The sequence below is a fragment of the Coregonus lavaretus genome, assembly GCF_964263955.1.
Source record: "Coregonus lavaretus genome assembly, chromosome: 11".
NCBI classification, from domain to species: Eukaryota; Metazoa; Chordata; class Actinopteri; order Salmoniformes; family Salmonidae; genus Coregonus; species Coregonus lavaretus.
The window spans coordinates 50,766,748-50,786,927 of record NC_139998.1 but is presented as its reverse complement, the minus strand read 5'-3'; the positions used below and the strand labels follow the sequence as shown (position 1 = coordinate 50,786,927).

Below are 20,180 nucleotides of genomic sequence, written 5' to 3'. Positions count from 1 at the left end.
TGCGGTCGAGTTTGGCAACTGTCATTTCAGAGGAATTTCCTGCCATCTGTGTTCAATCGAATTTTCTCACAGATTTATGCTTGCTTGTAAATATTGGGAACCGGCTGAGGCTGGGATGACTGTAGCATTGCGTTGTGTTGCGTTGCGTTGCGACAGTATCAGCCAGTTGAGTTGAGTGATGTTGGCTGAGGTTTGGGATCGGTGAACAAAGTTCTGTTAATGTGAGCTTTGAGACAAGAGCAGAACATGCTGCTCTGAGGATCAATGATTTATATATACACTAGATGACTGATAGAGGGCACTGTTTTGAAGCCACGGCCCCTACATCTTGGCACTCCCCCACCGTCGTAAAAAATATTTTGGAAGCTATAGAAATGCATTTATTAATGTCTACATTTGTTAATGCCACATTTATTCTATTACAGACACCTTAATGCATACTTTTAAATTATATTATGTGAGCTAAACTTTCAAATAAAAACTGAAAAAATATATAACATTTTCCTTAAAGTACAATTTATAATGTTACTGTCCCCACTACAACAACAATAACAACAAAATGCTTAATACATTTGTATATATTTTGTCCTTGAAATATGTAATTGAAATACTGTAGAATTCTATTCATTCCTATGGAGGACTTCTTCTTCTAGGGAGTGCCAATATGGCCGACCGGTGGCTTCAAAGCCTCTCATTGACCATTACATTGCATCAGCAATCCAGGGTTTATATACATCATTGCTGAAAACTCCAGGTATGTGATCTTCAGTTTAGCACCTCAGAGGAAAGAGAGAGAAACACTTTAAGTTGTGATTTAGTTCTTTCCCTCTTTCTTTTTATCTCACTCGCTTTCACACACACACACGCACACACACACACGCGCGCGCACACACACACACACACACACACAGAAAGAGAGAGATAACTTTTGTGAGTGTAATGTTTACTGTTAATTTTTAATTTTTAATTTCACTTTTGTTTATTATCTATTTCACTTGCTTTGGCAATGTAAACATATGTTTTTAAAAAATAAAGCCCTTTGAATTTAATCAAATTGAATTGAGAGAGCGAGAGCGAGAGCGAGAGAGAGAGCGAGAGAGAGAGAGAGAGAGAGAGAGAGAGAGAGAGTGCTTCACAATGTCACTTGGGATCTGGTGTACAAGTGAAGGAAAACATTATGAAAACATGATTAGAATAAACCTGTTTGACTAAATCTATTTTCTGAAAAGTTTTCAACATTATTATGTCAGTACAGTAATTGTGACAAATAGAGCTACATGTACAATCATGTTTGACAACTGGATACAATTTCAATTGAGTTTGACAGGGAATACAGCAGTGTTTTGGTTTTAGAGGAGAGAGACTGAGGCCTATTGTTCCAGAGGAAAGCTCAGTTTCTGCACAAACTTTGGCTTGTTGATTTTTCACAGCAGATTTATATACAGTGGTTATTTTCATGAGCGATGGGAGAAGGGCACAAACACATACCAGAATGCACACACACTGAAATACAGAGACACAGACAAGGCAATATAAGGCTGTGGTTGACACACATACACACAAACCAGTCCAGATTTAAACACACACACACACATCCCTCTGGTCACATTCAGTGTCCATGTACCTGTCCGTCTCATGTCCCTACTACAGCTCTGCTCCGTACACACGTTGAACCCAGCTCGCTCCTGTAACTGCCAGCAGAATAACCCCCTTAGAGATCCTAAGTGTCTAACATGATGTTTGCATTAAATAGAAAAAAAGGGTTCCAAAAGGGTTCCTTGGCTGTCCCCATAGGAGAACCCTTTTTGGTTCCAGGTAGAACCCTTTTTGGTTCCAGGTAGGACCCTTTTTGGTTCCAGGTAGAACCCTTTTTGGTTCCAGGTAGGACCCTTTTGGGTTCCATGTAGAACCCTTTTTGGTTCCAGGTAGGACCCTTTTTGGTTCCAGGTAGAACCCTTTTTGGTTCCAGGTAGGACCCTTTTGGGTTCCATGTAGAACCCTTTGTGGAAAGGGTTTTACACATAACCCAAAAGGGTTCTACCTGGAACCAAAAAGGGTTCTTCAAAGGGTTCTCCTATGGGGACTGCCGAAGAACCCTTTTAGGTTGTAGATAGCACCTTTTTTTTCTAAAAGTTTAAACGGACTGCTGAGCCTTGGGGGAAACGTTTACCATGTAAATGAGGAGGTGATGCAAACCCAGCACAGGGTTACTCAGGGTGACGCAACTCCACCCAACACACATGTACCAAGACTCTACGAAGTCATCATGGATTCCAATGAGGTTTACCATGTGAGGTTTATCTTCGATATCAATCACAGAAGTTGAATGATATAGCAGCTTTTATCTTACTCATCCCCTATGAAACACTTTCCATTGGCCAGGAAGGTTGGCATGTGTTAGATAGAAATTGATGACATAGAAATGCACCATCAGGCCAGCCCTAGAGAACTCCCTTACTAAGACAGAGTAAGTAGAGTGAGCCAAACAGTTGAGTGATGCGATGCCTCTAATGTTCCAGTGGAAACTTCTGGAATGAGAACGCAGCTTATCTGTGAGATGTGGTTTCCAACTCCAGAGGGTGAGATCAGGCCCACATTGCTGAGAGAACAGTCGGCAACATCGGTGTATAAACAACAAATCCTAAGTCATGATCTCACATTCCTCCAATTCTCCAGCCCTGTTTAACACCCAGGTGAGTTTGGTCAGAAGCCCACAGAGCACTAACATAGAAACAACATCTGACAGACATCAGAATCAGAACCTTCTTATTTAAAGTGGATCACTGGCCCTGTTCTGGGAGCTGTATGTCAGCAGAATGGAGACCAAAAAATAAGAAAGAAAATAAGAGGAAACTATACAACAGAGGATACAGAGAGAATCTCTAAGGGTCCGTCCAAAATAGCATCCCATTCCTTATAGTGTACAATATAGGGAATAGGATGCCATTTGGGACGAAGCCAATCTCTTCCTCTGGGTTCCAGACAATCGGGAGAGCGAAGACAATCTACAACATTAAGGCAGGAGAAGAGGCAGAATCCCATCGTGGGAAATTGCATGTCATTATCAAGTTGTGGCATCTCTCCCCTACTTCAATATTAACCCTCCTGTTCGGAGTCTCATTTCAAATCTAATTGAAGTCTGTCTAAATAACCCAGAGCCTACCAGAAGATCACAGCATTGGTATGGAGCCCCCAAACTTTATTAACATCGCAGGTTGCATCCCAGATGGCTCACTATTCCCTTTATAGTGCACTAGTGTTGGAATAGGGTGCCATTTGGGATGCAACCCCAGTGTTAACCTGGACAGGGCTCCCAGTTGTCTCCCAGTCCCAGTTCAACACTACTGGAGGATTAACGTGGACAGGGCCTGCAGTCACCCCACCTCCCAGTTATACTCCCACTTTTATACAGTTATACTCCTTTTCAGTATTCCATCCGATAGTATTTTACGTGTCTGAAGTCTTGCCATTGGACTCTATTTGAGTAAAACTGGTGGAAGTCAAACAATAAAATTCCTCTCGTGAGACTACGAGACTGTGAGACTACGAGACTGTGAGACTACGAGACTGTGAGACTACGAGACTGTGAGACTACGAGACTGTGAGACTACGAGACTGTGAGACTACGAGACTGTGAGCAATGCGAGATTGCATTTGGATTCATTAAATAAATAAACCAGTCTTCACTGTAAGAAGCGAATAGAAACTGGGAAGCACATTAATTCAAACATGCTCTCTTGGAGAATAATGTTGTTTTCGTTTTTCCTTGGAGACCTGTAACCCGTTTTGATTAGAATAGAGCCTATTGTCTTTACACAGCAGCATCATCGGTTGGATTGACACTTTGGCACAGACAACGTTGTAGTCTTGGTGTGGTCCCAAACAACTTGTCAAAGTGAACTACACTGTTCTTAAACTGGAGAGAGCAACAAAGTAATCCAAAACCTTTGCCCCAAACACATGTTGACAGACGGACAAAACAGAGATTCAAACGTCATACTAACACAGCTCATTACCGTAAAGCAGGAAAACAATGTACCGTGTTCAGTAAGAATTAAAGCATAGGCTACTTCTCTTATTCTATAAGAGTAAGACACCGTCACTCATTACCTGTCAACTGTTTTTAAATAAAGGATATGAACATACAGTAACTATATCGTCAGTTTTCTGAACGTACAAGTCAAAAGTAGCAAGGTAAAGTAATAAAACATGTATTTCTCTGGTTCAGGATGGATGACGGCCCACATCATTCACAAGCGTTGCAAAAGAAGCAAAGTGTTTTTTCTCTAAACAAACTGAATTCAGTGCTTGCTCATGTGCGGTTATTAGTCCAGGAAGGGGAAAGCTTGGGAGTGTCATTTCATGTTGCAGGAGGGCTGGATTGGATTGCCCAGGACTAGAGAATAACTAATTCTTCCAGAACGCTGGGCTTTTATTAACGAGCAGTAATAAAATATATAAACTGCACTATTAGACTTTATAATGTCTAATAGTCCACTGGGGCCGGGCCAGCCAATCACGTCGTCCGCTCAGTGGGCACTGCCCCATGGCAGCTTCCTGGCATAGACACACAGATGAACAACAGAGAGGATAAAACTGAGCCTTTTGGCTGATTTCTCCCCTTCGCTAATGAATGCATAAAACAGCTCTGCGAGCATCATGTTTGCCCGTTTTTGACCACTCAGATGAAGCCTGAATGGATTAGTCGGTGACATGCCCAGCCTTGTAAAAACTAGGGCTTTTGGTTTCAGACACTAACCACAAGAGAGTCTGTACTGTTACTGTACTGTATATTGGAACGGAGATTGAGTTCAGTTTTGCTGCTATATGCTCTTTCCTCACTTGGTTTTGGCAATAGGTTTGGCTTCAAAAGCTACAGTACATTATTTTGCTTGCTGTAAAACTTGCTCATACAGTACCAGTAAATACTGGTAAAGCTTAGGCTGTATAGAGGCTAATTCTGGAGCACAAGAGCAGCCCCAGCTGGTTACAAAGCCACATGTTCAATAGTAGAGACTGAAGCTGACCACCAACTAACAGCAGTACTCTTCAGGCTCTATGTGACTTGTCCCAGGGAGGAGGGTCTGCGGTCAAGTGAAACAAGGCCCTGATGGCCACATCTCTGTCCCACAATGTCGTGCAGCAGGATGTCAGCCTTTGACCTATCCATCCATCCTCCGGGGGCCTCTGATAGCTAGCGCAACCCAGGGCAGCACAGCAGTGGACAGCCATCTAACTTACCAGCAGATTTTTCTTTGATGAAACAAGACAGCGGCGAGCCAAGAACAGCAAGTGCCACAGCCATGATGTAAATCAAAAAGCCACCCGTGAGCTAAGTCATACACAGCGAGATCGGGGCGACGCAGTCGCTGCCATCTGAAAATGCATGAGTAATACAGGCTTTATGGATGTGTAGTTAGCTGTTGCATGCCTACCCTGGCACAGAGAGGAGAGAGAAAGAGAGAGAGAGGGGCGGGGGAGAGAGAGAGGAGGAGAAAGAGAGAGAAGGAAGGAGAAGTGGCGCAGTGGTCTAAGGCACTGCATCGCAGTGCTAGCTGTGCCACTAGAGATCCTGGTTCAAATCCAGGCTCTGTCGTAGCCGGCCGTGACCGGGAGACCCATGGTGCGGCGCACAATTGGCCCAGCGTCGTCCAGGGTAGGGGAGGGGATGGCCGGCAGGGATGTATCTCAGTTTGTAGAGCATGGTGTTTTCAACGCCAGGGTAGTGGGTTCGTTTCCCACGGGGGGTATAAAAAAAAGTAATGTATGCACTCACTAACTGTAAGTCGCTCTGGATAAGAGCGTCTGCTAAATGACTAAAATGTAAAATGTTGTGGGTTTGATTCCCACGGGGGGCCAGTATGTAAAAATAATGTATGCACTCACAAACTGTAAGTTGCTCTGGATGAGAGAGAGAGAGAGAGAGAGAGAGAGAGAGAGAGAGAGAGAGAGAGAGAGACATACACAGCTAAAAATATAATAACTTCTGAAACTTTTCTTATTTCAATTTTGATTATTGTTTTCACTTGCTTTGGATGTAAACATATGTTTCCAATGCCAATAAAGCACATTTGAATTGAATTGAGAGAGAGAGATAACTTTGAAAAGGTTTGTAATGAAGAGGTAGTAAAACACTTTTTACTGTATGTTTCATTTTCCAATAGCAGCAGTTCTCTCACCAAGGTTTTGTCTTTGTGCTGTGAGTGAACTAATACAGTATGTGTTGTCTTTTGGTGAATCCTCTTCTCAAAGTTGAAATGTTTTCATTCTTATTCCATTAGTGTGGTATGACTCTGGCATGTCACACTAACCAAAGGCATCCTGACTTTCCAGATCCAGAGCACTCTGCCAATGTAACCCGAACAGTCATTCTGCAAAAATATGATCTGGTTTGAATGCGTGTCGAGATATCTTTGGAATACCAGAGGAAATATGCTTTGGACCTCGGTTTAATCGAGAAAAAACAGCATTGGCTAAGAAATGTCATCATAAAAGCTATTTTTAGCATGAACCTTGTCTTGAGAATCATTTATAATGTTTTGCCCACACTTTCCACCTTTTCTTCTTGATATGGCGGATTAAATTCTCTCTCTCTCTCTCTCTCTCTCTCTCTCTCTCTCTCTCTCTCTCTCTCTCTCTCTCTCTCTCTCTCTCTCTCTCTCTCTCTCTCTCTCTCTCTCTCTCTCTCTCTGTCTCTCTTTCTCTCTCCCTGTCTCTCTTTCTCTCTCTGTCTCTCTCTCTCCCTTTATCTCTCTCTGTTGGTCTTTCTGTCTCTCTCTCTGTCTGTTTGTCTGTCTGTGTATGTCTCTCTATATCTCTCCATCTCTCTCTCTCTCCCTATGTCTCTATCTCTCTGGTGACTAAGGAAGTGCTCTCATTCCATCAGTGAACATTCCTGCCTCTCCTTTTCTCAAGTCAGTCTGAGGTTTTTACTGGAATACCGCAACAAAGCCATCATCAACTCCGGCTTCATGAATCAAGGGAACATGCTGCAAACATTATACTCCTCCGTCCAAAGTGCGACCCAGCACCATCACGTTTACCCATGCCTCACGGCTGAGGTCATGCGAGTCCCACACAGGGAGAGACGTGGGCTGAAGCTGGGAATCCTGGGAAAAGGAGTCAGCGGTGTGTGTGTGTGTGTGTGTGAGTGTGTCTGTGTCTGTGTCTGTGTCTGTGTGTGTGTGTGTGTCTTCATGTCTAAAGCAGAAGCAGCATTCACAACAGAACTTGGACCTATGGGCCCTGGCCAAAAGAAGTGCACTGTACAGGGAAAAGGGTGCCATTTGAGACAACATCTTGGTTTTTGTCTATGTAGGCATCTTTAAATTAGAGCCAATCACAGAGGAGATGAGGAATACATAGGTGGTATAGAACAGAAGCACTGTTCGTCACTGTTCTATGATACAGTAGCAACCAAAAGTGAGGTCTAGAACGTTTGGCTGTTTCTCCCATAAACACTCAGATTATTACTCCTCATTCCAAGGGACTCAAACGTCTGCTAGGAAAAACATAGGAAACTAAGTCAGTTATGGGGAATTCAACATGGGTGCCAATGCCACTTCATGCAGAGTGGTGGAGTAACCAAACATTGTGTGTGTGTGTGTGTGTGTGTGTGTGTGTGTGTGTGTGTGTGTGTGTGTGTGTGTGTGTGTGTGTGTGTGTGTGTGTGTGTGTGTGTGTGTGCGTGCCTGCGTGAAATGTTAATAGGTGCCGCGCAGACTCATTCAAAGTCGATTACTCATCTTTTCACGAGCTGAATCAACAGACAGACCGGTGCATTTATCTGAGAAAGCGTGGGACTCCAGCACTCTGCTCTAATTCAAACATTTTCCTCAAATAAGCTCATAGCTTGCATCCCAAATGGCACCCTATTTCCTATATAGTGCACTACATTTGACCTGGGCCCATGAGGGTGCCATTTGGGACAAAGCCATAGAATCTCCGGCAACATTGGCCTAGCCAGGAGAAACTTTTCTGAAGTAGCCAATGAGGTAAAACATACAAGCTTAAAAAACATGAATTTAAACAGTACAGTGAGGAGGTAATGTTTCTATGTTGCAAGATAAGTATTGTCTTTGCTGGTGGCCACTGATATTTACAGTTCAGTAGCCCCAAGGTAGGCTACACTACAGATGATCAACTGCTGTTTCCTTCATGAAAAGCAATGCCACCAACTGAGTACACCTAAAGCAATGACCGGGCTGAATCCCACATGGCACTCTCTCTCTTATATAGTGGACTTCTTTTGACCAGGGCCCATGGGGTGTCATTTGGAACCAGCTTTAACATTTCTATACAAGGTTCTATAGACCAACAAAAATCGAAATATCATGCAAATCTTGTGGCTTTTCATCCCCCTGAGACTATAATATTTGAAAATGTAACATTATCATCACTATTTGATTGAAGTAATACAGAAGACATCGTACTAAGGTTGGAGTTTTTCTTTTTTTTAAATGATATATCTAATTTCACTTCAAACATACTTTCTTCTGGCATAACAACACACTTTTCTTAGGAATGTCCCCAAACCGGTTAGCGGTTTTCATGAAATAAGGCCTTCAGTCTAAGACATATTTATTATCATCTCCAGCTGGGCCGTTTCATTTTGCTAGTAGGGAGGAAGGAGTCACTACTGATTCAAACCCAGTTCAGGTCTGGCTCTATCACACTGACACTCACTCTGGGTCTCCCCTCGAGTGCCCATATGGATCTTTCCTGATGTGTGATCCTCTATTGAACACAGGGTCTCTGACTAAATCCCTATTAAGTGACAGTTTGGTTACATCAGGCTCTGAGGCATTTAAGGCATGGAAATATTTTATGGTATCAGTTGGCTCGCAATGTTGCCTCTACAGACACTCTGGTGGGGGAAACCCTTTGTCTGGAAAGAAATCCATAGAAATAAACTCACATTCGTCAGTTAATATATTATTCTGATCTATCTATACAGTGGGGGAAAAAAGTATTTAGTCAGCCACCAATTAAGTTCTCCCACTTAAAAAGATGAGAGAGGCCTGTAATTTTCATCATAGGTACACGTCAACTATGACAGACAAAATGAGAAAAAAAATTCCAGAAAATCACATTGTAGGATTTTTAATGAATTTATTTGCAAATTATGGTGGAAAATAAGTATTTGGTCAATAACAAAAGTTTCTCAATACTTTGTTATATACCCTTTGTTGGCAATGACACAGGTCAAACGTTTTCTGTAAGTCTTCACAAGGTTTTCACACACTGTTGCTGGTATTTTGGCCCATTCCTCCATGCAGATCTCCTCTAGAGCAGCTATGTTTTGGGGCTGTCGCTGGGCAACACAGACTTTCAACTCCCTCCAAAGATTTTCTATGGGCTTGAGATCTGGAGACTGGCTAGGCCACTCCAGGACCTTGAAATGCTTCTTACGAAGCCACTCCTTCGTTGCCCGGGCGGTGTGTTTGGGATCATTGTCATGCTGAAAGACCCAGCCACGTTTCATCTTCAATGCCCTTGCTGATGGAAGGAGGTTTTCACTCAAAATCTCACGATACATAGCCCCATTCATTCTTTCCTTTACACGGATCAGTCGTCCTGGTCCCTTTGCAGAAAAACAGCCCAAAAGCATGATGTTTCCACCCCCATGCTTCACAGTAGGTATGGTGTTCTTTGGATGCAACTCAGCATTCTTTGTCCTCCAAACACGACGAGTTGGGTTTTTACCCAAAATTTATATTTTGGTTTCATCTGACCATATGACATTCTCCCAATACAATTTTGTTTCTGGTGTCCTTTGACAGCTCTTTGGTCTTGGCCATAGTGGAGTGTGACTGTTTGAGGTTGTGGACAGGTGTCTTTTATACGGATAACAAGTTCAAACAGGTGCCATTAATACAGGTAACGAGTGTAGGACAGAGGAGCCTCTTAAAGAAGAAGTTACAGGTCTGTGAGAGCCAGAAATCTTGCTTGTTTGTAGGTGACCAAATACTTATTTTCCACCATAATTTGCAAATAAATTCATAAAAAATCCTACAATGTGAATTTCTGGAAAAGATTTTCTCAATTTGTCTGTCATAGTTGAGGTGTACCTATGATGAAAAATACAGGCCTCTCTCATCTTTTTAAGTGGGAGAACTTGCACAATTGGTGGCTGACTAAATACTTTTTTTCCCCACTGTAAGTTTAATATATTGGATAAAAGACTGAAACAGAACTGGAAAGTTCACCCTGAATACATGTTTGATAAATGTATGCTTTTTACTCTAAAACCATTGTCTCACTTCCCCGCAGAGAGAAGCTCTATGGCATAAATCTAAAATAATCATCCAACATTCCACGTCAGACCCTATAGTCTCATCCAGAGAGAGAGGGGTATGAAATAAGATCAGCCTGAAATTAAGCATGATAGTAAAGCCTTATGAACCAAATAGATCATTTACATGTACTGTCTATTTAAAACACACCACAACCTGAGCATAACGGTTAGTGCTGAGGCCCTACCCTAAGGAAGAGGCTGAACTCCGTAAAGGCAACAAAAAAACAACACGGAAAGCTATTCTGAAAAACTATTCAAACATTAACGATCTAGGCAAAACGGCCTTTAGTTTTTACACGCCAAATACATAGAATACATTTTAGGACACTCTGAGATTGTCACGGATACGCTACCTGATTAGATCACCTAGTACCTTTCGGTCATTTCAGAGCATTGGTGGAAGACCTGTTCATGGAGGAGTGTACATTCTTTTTTGTAATGGACTTCTGATGTCTTGATGGGTTGGGGAAACTGTAGCGGAAACTGGGGAAACTGTTTAATTGATTGTATTACTTTTTATTTATAAAATGTCTTACTTAATATGTGTCTTTTTGGTATTCTGTAGGGCTCATTTGTAAAAGAGACCTGGGTCTCAATATGACTCCCTGTTGACATAAAAGCAAATTGTTTATACAAGTGCTGTACAATAGGACCAGCATGTTTTGAATGGTGGCACACATGCATGTCCAAAGTAAGACAATTGTGATCCTACAAAAAAAACATGCCATACAACTAATATTACTCAATGTTACCCACTAACTAAGGCTCCTATCCCACTACTATTGATAATACGGTCACTACTTCTACTACTACGCTACCTTCTAATACTACGCTAGCCTTCTGCTACTACGCTACCTTCTGCTACTACGCTAGCCTTCTACTACTACGCTAACTTCTACTACTACGCTAGCCTTCTACTACCACGCTAGCCTTCTACTACTACGCTACCTTCTAATACTACGCTAGCCTTCTACTACTACGCTACCTTCTAATACTACGCTAGCCTTCTGCTACTACGCTACCTTCTGCTACTACGCTAGCCTTCTACTACTACGCTAACTTCTACTACTACACTAGCCTTCTGCTACTACGCTACCTTCTGCTACTACGCTAGCCTTCTACTACTACGCTAACTTCTACTACTACGCTAGCCTTCTACTACCACGCTAGCCTTCTGCTACTACGCTAGCCTTCTGCTACTACGCTAGCCTTCTACTACTACGCTAACTTCTACTACTACGCTAGCCTTCTACTACCACGCTAGCCTTCTACTACTACGCTAACTTCTAATACTACGCTAGCCTTCTACTACTACGCTACCTTCTAATACTACGCTAGCCTTCTACTACTACGCTACCTTCTACTACTACGCTAACTTCTACTACTACACTAGCCTTCTATTACTACGCTAGCCTTCTACTACTACGCTACCTTCTAATACTACGCTAGCCTTCTACTACTACGCTACCTTCTACTACTACGCTAACTTCTACTACTACACTAGCCTTCTATTACTACGCTAGCCTTCTGCTACTACGCTACCTTCTAATACTACGCTAGCCTTCTGCTACTACGCTACCTTCTGCTACTACGCTAGCCTTCTGCTACTACGCTAGCCTTCTACTACTACGCTAGCCTTCTGCTACTACGCTAGCCTTCTGCTACTACGCTAGCCTTCTACTACTACGCTAGCCTTCTACTACTACGCTAGCCTTCTACTACTACGCTAGCCTTCTACTACTACACTAGCCTTCTACTACTACGCTAGCCTTCTGCTACTACGCTAGCCTTCTGCTACTACGCTAGCCTTCTACTACTACGCTACCTTCTATTACTACGCTAGCCTTCTGCTACTACGCTAGCCTTCTACTACTACGCTACCTTCTATTACTACGCTAGCCTTCTGCCACTATGCTAGCCTTCTACTACTACGCTACCTTCTATTACTACGCTAGCCTTCTGCCACTACGCTAGCCTTCTACTACTACGCTACCTTCTATTACTACGCTAGCCTTCTGCCACTACGCTAGCCTTCTACTACTACGCTACCTTCTATTACTACGCTAGCCTTCTACTACTACGCTAGCCTTCTACTACTACACTAGCCTTCTACTACTACGCTAGCCTTCTACTACTACGCTAGCCTTCTACTACTACGCTACCTTCTATTACTACGCTAGCCTTCTGCCACTACGCTAGCCTTCTACTACTACGCTACCTTCTATTACTACGCTAGCCTTCTGCCACTACGCTAGCCTTCTACTACTACGCTACCTTCTATTACTACGCTAGCCTTCTGCCACTACGCTAGCCTTCTACTACTACGCTACCTTCTATTACTACGCTAGCCTTCTACTACTACACTAGCCTTCTACTACTACGCTAGCCTTCTACTACTACGCTAGCCTTCTATTACTACGCTAGCCTTCTACTACTACGCTAGCCTTCTACTACTACGCTAGCCTTCTACTACTACGCTAGCCTTCTGCCACTATGCTAGCCTTCTATTACTACGCTAGCCTTCTACTACTACGCTAGCCTTCTACTACTACACTAGCCTTCTATTACTACGCTAGCCTTCTACTACTACGCTAGCCTTCTACTACTACGCTAGCCTTCTGCCACTATGCTAGCCTTCTGCTACTACGCTAGCCTTCATTTTTTTAAAGCCTCTAACAATTAAACATCTTAACTTCTTCCACTGCCACAAAAAAAGCTTTGGACAGCTGAAGCAAGCACAACATTTTTCTTAACGAAAATTACCCTTTCTAGTTTGAATATACAATCTAAAAAGAGCATTACTTTGTGGGCATGTTTACCTTTCATAAATATCTCTAAATGCACAACATTGAACAATCCTATGAATTACTTTCAGGAAAATGAGAAAAGGACTATAAATGTATCTCCTGAATATTCATCTGCACAGACCGTAATCATGGCATTCCCACATTCACAACAAAAAAGCCAATTCAAAAGCATCGTAAAGACAATGCCATGATTCATATTGGTCTGGGACGATGGTGAGGGCACAATGGTGCTCAGCTCAAAAGAGTCGGTCCTCCTCATAAACGCTGAGACACATTCAGAGACATATGTTTTGTGTTTGGCCAGGAAAAACAATAATAAAATCTTTTGAGCCTCTTTTTGTGAAAGATGATTGCTAATATAAAACTGGGTTTTGTATCATCATAAATTAGGACGAGCGAGTAACTACCTCCACCCTCTTTCTCTCTCTCCGTCCTGCACAACAATACACTATCATCTCTTCTCAACAGGATGGAAAGTAGCCGAGGCTGTCAGAAAGTAGAACAGGCTTTTCCCCCATATAGTCTGGGTTTGTATACAATAGTGTATATCTATCTATCTATCTATCTATCTATCTATCTATCTATCTATCTATCTATCTATCTATCTATCTATCTATCTATCTATCTATCTATCTATCTATCTATCTATCTATCTATCTATCTATCTATCTATCTATCTATCTATCTATCTATCTATCTATCTATCTATCTATCTATCTATCTATCTATCTATCTATCTATCTATATATATATCTATCTATCTATCTATATATCTATCTATCTATCTATATACACTACCGGTCAAAAGTTTTAGAACACCTACTCATTCAAGGGTTCTTCATTATTTTTACTATTTTCTACATTGTAGAATAATAGTGAAGACATCAAAACTATGAAATAACACATATGGAATCATGTAGTAACCAAAAAAGTGTTAAAAAATGTTATATTTGAGATTCTTCAAAGTAGCCACCCTTTGCCTTGATGACAGTTTTGCACACTCTTGACATTCTCTCAACCAGCTTCACCTGGAATGCTTTTCCAACAGTCTTGAAGGATTTCCCAGATATGCTGAGCACTTGTTGGCTGTTTTTCCTTCACTATGCAGTCCAACTCATCCCAAACCATCTCAATTGGGTTAAGGTTGGGTGATTGTGGAGGCCAGGCCATCTGATGCAGCACTCCATCACTCTACTTCTTGGTCAAATAGCCCTTACACAGCCTGGAGGTGTGTTGGGTCATTGTCCTGTTGAAAAACAAATGACAGTCCCACTAAGCGCAAACCAGATGGGATGGCGTATCGCTGCATAACGCTGTAGTAGCCATGCTGGTTAAGTGTGCCTTGAATTCTAAATAAATCACAGACAGTGTCACCAACAAAGCACCCCCACACCATCACACCTCCTCCTCCATGCTTCACGGTGGGAACCACACATGCAGAGATCATCCGTTCACCTACTCTGCGTCTCACAAAGACATGGCGGTTGGAACCAAAGATCTCAAATTTGGACTTATCAGACCAAAGACCAAAGGCCTGATTTCCACCGGTCTAATGTCCATTGCTCGTGTTTCTTGGCTCAAGCAAGTCTCTTCTTCTTATTGGTGTCCTTTAGTAGTGGTTTCTTTGCAGCAATTAGACTATGAAGGCCTGATTTACACAGTCTCCTCTGAACAGTTGATGTTGAGGTGTGTATGTTACTTGAACTCTGTGAAGGATTTATTTGGGCTGCAATCTGAGGTGCAATTAACTCTAATTAACTTATCCTCTGCAGCAGAGGTAACTCTGGGTCTTCCTTTCCTGTGGCGGTCCTCATGAGAGACAGTTTCATCATAGCGCTTGATGGTTTTTGCAACTGCACTTGAAGAAACTTTCAAAGTTCTTGAAATGTTCTGGATTGACTGACCTTCATGTCTTAAAGGAATGATGGACTGTCGTTTCTCTTTGCTTATTGGAGCTGTTCTTGCCATAATATGGACTTGGTCTTTCACCAAATAGGGCTATCTTCTGTATACCACCCCTACCTTGTCACAGCACAACTGATTGGCTCAAACGCATTAAGAAGGAAAGAAATTCCACAAATTAACTTTTAAGAAGGCACACCTGTTAATTGAAATGCATTCCACGTGACTACCTCATGAAGCTGGTTGAGAGAATGCCAAGAGTGTGCAAAGCTGTCATCAAGGCAAAGGGTGGCTACTTTGAAGAATCTCAAATATAAAATATATTTTGATTTGTTTAACACTTTTTTGGTTACTACATGATTCCATATGTGTTATTTAATAGTTTTGATGTCTTCACTATTATTCCACAATGTAGAAAAAAAATATATATATGACCATTGTTTCAAGACAAGCAGGCAATCAATGGGTCTGAAAGGGGCTGCAGACTAGTCACTGCACTCAAGGCCTGGACAGGATTCGCAGTGAAGGACAAAAATTATTTATGATTAAATAAATGGGAATATCAAACAAAATAACATAATTTTATTTTCAACAAATTTGAACAATTCTATAATTTTAGATAATTAAAAGTCCTTCTTCGACACATGACAGACAGTACAAATAATCCTATCTGTATAGTGTAGCTCTGAGGCAGACAGTATGCATATGTAACTAACTGAAGGGTATCAGACCGTCTGCACAACTCACCATCATCATGTTAGCCGACTGAGTTAAAGCTTAGGCATTAGATATAAGAGCTATGACAAGTATTGAGGTCCCAGACAAGGTTACTTGTTGCTACTGTACATACCACCTCCACTACATGAAGCACTATTGATTTCATACCAGTAGCCAACACAAACAAATGTAGAAGCAAATGTATGGTCCCCTACAAACCTGAGTGAGGATGTTACAAATGAGATTATAGAAAAGCCTTGAGGAATGGTTATTTTCAATAATGCTGAAGTTGAAATGACACTACCACATGGGGTTGAGGTAATTCACCAAACAAAGGACATTTACTTTAAAAATCTATTTCTAAAATATTTACTCATTAATTTACTCTTAGATGTTATTTCTTAAAATATTTACTCATTAATTTACTCTTAAATGTTATTTCTTAAAATAAATGTGTGCTAATAGGTTACATAAATTATTTACAAATATAATGTTTCTAATAAAGTTGGTTTGTACCTATCCAATTGTGTGATCTATAACAGCTTAATAAATGCTATCCACTCATAAACTCCAGAGATGTCCTCATCTGTCCTCCTCAATCAGTCCTTCTACAGAACTTGGCACTTTCTCTAAAGTGAGTGCAGTCCCATCTGTTGATTATCCATAGGGCGGAAGTCAAAGTGCTCCGTTCTTTGGCTGTTACTCCACATGTATCACTTTAATCACTTCACATGGCTGCACTGTGTCACTGAGATGACTTTCATTGTTATGCTCTTTATTAAGACCAGGTCTATACATCAGTGACCTCTGCACTTTATTAATGAGGGTGTTATCAACAGTAGAATCCACAACTGCAAACACGGATCTGTCAACTAAATATACAGTACATCTGGATCAAATCGGAAGACGACAGTGCACTTAAGGATGCCATATGTAGCCAACTAGATAGAAACTGGCACCATTTCACAGTAAACGGATGGATATGTGGCCTAATTGAAAATATTATCAGAGGACTGGAATGACAATAACATGATCTAATTGATACACTTCTAAAAAATAGTTTCCCTGTTATCATAAAAATTTGCAAATTATGTTAGTAATTGTGTTACTGCTTTCCCCAATATTGGTATGATACGTTTAGATTTAGAACGCATATGAAAGCATGTTTAAAGCACAGAAGTGTTTCTTTACACTTACATTTTAGTCATTTAGCACACGCTCTTTTAAAGAGCGACTTACAGTTAGTGAGTGCGTACATTTTTCATACTTTAAACATCTAGATATTATTCAAATGCATTCTGTGATACAGAGCAACGTCAATGGGCGCGTTAAATCTTAGGTTTAGTTTTACCTTGTTCCGGGGAGAGAGAGAAGCACGCGCGGGTAGCTTTGGCTGTCAGATGGCCTTTCTCTTGACATCCATAGCGCTCCTCTGGCGTGGTGAGCCGCTTCGGACTCGGACAGTGACTGGGGTTGTGAAATGGGCTCCGGCAGGTCTGGGTTCCAAAACCATCGTTCCCGATGCGTCTGGCGCAGAAGTCCGACATACTGCTGTACATGGAGAGAGTCAGCCCCGTGAAGTCTGAAAACGCTGGTGTTTGGCGGTGACTCACCATTCCGAACAGAGCTGAGGATTTATGCATTGGAATTTCAGTGTTCCCGGTGTGCATTCTCTGTGTTCACGTTTACCTGTGTTCGGGAGAGAAAAATACATATCCCCTTTAAAAGATTTGAAGACACATCAAACCATCTCCTAAACTTGAACGGATGTTTTTTTACGCACGTTCTTCCGAATTGCCAAATAACATGGAATATTTAGTGATGATAAATACAAAATATGCAAGAAGTGAGTGATCTACATTCTCTTGATGACACCTACCTTATAAGACTAATGAGCGGTCAAAAGGAAGAATATGTAGGCCCCTACGGTCGGACTCGGTGTACATCAGCATCTTCGGCCAAATGCGGAGAAAAGCGTGTCTTAACCAAAGTAAATTTTAAAGACTTTTTTAAGTGTCAATTCTCAACATCTTCCCTTTGACTGACATCTGATGCATCCACTGAGTCGGCAGTATCCGAGTCAATGCGTCTCTGTCCGCACCAATGCAGGCATGACTGTCCGAGGTCCAAGGGTAGGTAGGATATGAAGATATCGATCGTGGAGAGTCGTTTTACGGGTGAGCAAACTGATGTGCTTAGAAGTTAACGTAACAGCAGATCATGGACAGGTGCCAAGGAAATTATGAGCGAATAGCCTATCACTGAGAACCTTTAGGACTACATGCATTTTTATAGCGCAAACTTCAGTTAGGAATCGATTAGGAATGAGGGAACATTTATTTTATATGAAAGAGACAAATAGCCTATCAGGTCACATATCGGGGTAACAAAGAATAAAACAATTAAATATTAGACCCATGCGTATTGTTCGTTCTATAGCTATAGGCCTACATTACATGTAATTGTAATGTATGCTACCTCTGGTTTACATTCTGATGTATGTATAATTACATTATTTTTAAGCAAACCATAAAAAGTTTAACAATCGTTGATGATTTAATAAAGATTAATAAAAAGACAGCCTGTGTGAACAAAGCCTATTCAAGAACATTATAGAACTATTCAAGTCCATCCAAATGAACAATAATCACCTCAATAAAAGTATGCATGTGTTAGTAAAATGTATTAATTTAACTATATAGGCCTATGCCTATGGATAGGCCTAGGCATGATTGCACATGCTGCTTAAAATAAAATAACAATGTGATATATAATAATCTTGATATGAATAGCCTTTCAATAGCTATTCGAGCATATTCATTTCATAGAAATGGCGGTAGGCCTAAATGACTAACATTTTAATGTAAAAATGTACTAACAAAATCGCTATTGGTTGACGACAAGAGGAGATACTGTATGAATATCAGTACAGTACGGCTAAGTAGTGACATCTAGTGGAGGATTCAGTATATTCAGTGGTCAACACACACACGGAGAGAGAGAGAGAGAGAGAGAGAGAGAGAGAGAGAGAGAGAGAGAGAGAGAGAGAGAGAGAGAGAGAGAGAGAGAGAGAGAGAGAGAGAGAGAGAGAGAGAGAGAGAGAGAGAGAGAGAGAGGGAGAGAGAGAGAGACAATTAGACCCAACCAAATCATGAGAAAACAAAAAGAGAATTATTTGACACATTGGAAAGAATTAACAAAAGAACAGCAAACTAGAATGCTATTTGGCTATAAACAGAGAGTACACAGTGGCAGAATACCTGACCACTGTGACTGACCCAAACTTAAGGAAAGCTTTGACTATGAACAGACTCAATGAGCATAGCCTTGCTATTGAGAAAGGCCGCCGTAGGCAGACCTGGCTCTCAAGAGAAGACAGGCTATGTGCACACTGCCCACAAAATGAAGTGGAAACTGAGCTGCACTTCCTAACCTCCTGCCAAATGTATGACCATATTAGAGACACATATTTCCCTCAGATTACAGAGATCCACAAAGAATTAGAAAACAAACCCAATTTTGATAAACTCCCTGCGTGAAAAACCACAATGTGCCATCACAGCAGCAAGATTTGTGACCTGTTGCCACAAGAAAAGGGCAACCAGTGAAGAACAAACACCATTGTAAATACAACCCATATTTATGTTCATTTATTTTCCCATTTGTACTTTAACTATTTGCACATTGTTACAACACTGTATATATATATTGTGGTCCTCTGTAGCTCAGCTGGTAGAGCACGGCGCTTGTAACGCCAAGGTAGTGGGTTTGATCCCCGGGACCACCCATACACAAAAAAAATGTATGCACGCATGACTGTAAGTCGCTTTGGATAAAAGCGTCTGCTAAATGGCATATTATTATTATATACATAATATGACATTTGAAATGTCTTTATTCTTTTGGAACTTCTGAGTGTAATGTTTACTGTTAATATTTGTTGTTTATTTCACTTTAGTTTACTATCTACTTCACTTGCTTTGCCAATGTTAACATATGTTTCCCATGCCAATAAATCCCTTAAATTGAATTGAAATTGAATTGAATTGAATTGAGAGAGAGAGAGTGAGAGCTAGAAGGAGATGTTCCCCAGCCACATCATAATTCACAGGGGCACAAACAACCTGAGGGCTCAGAAGGGTGGCCACAGCACTCAAGGGAGTGATTGAAAAAGCTTCTTCCACTTTCTCCAACGCACAAGTGGTTACCTATAATAATAATATCCACCCTGCTGCCACGAAAAGAGATTGCCACCATACAGCAGGTGAATGCAAGCATATCCATGGACTGTGCCTCAAAACCTAATGTCTACCTGGCCTACCACCCCACCCTGGACTTGAACAGCCTTTACGACCAGGTCCACCTCTACAAGGCAGCAGTCCCAACTTTTGCTAGGACCCTGAAGGACATCACCCTCAACCGCAGCCCCAGCAGATCACACAGGAGCAACAGAGCAA

At 41.4% G+C, this 20,180-nt stretch overlaps 1 long non-coding RNA gene across 1 annotated transcript; it reads right to left on the bottom strand.

Annotated features, from left to right (window-relative positions):
* Positions 1-367: 367 nt before the first annotated feature.
* On the bottom strand, positions 368-17,848 carry LOC311137121. Its single transcript, XR_014613915.1, has 3 exons — positions 17,603-17,848; positions 17,075-17,412; positions 368-777 (listed from the first exon to the last, which is right to left on the bottom strand). It is a non-coding gene; the product is annotated as an uncharacterized lncRNA (long non-coding RNA).
* Between the last annotated feature and the right edge of the window lie 2,332 nt (positions 17,849-20,180).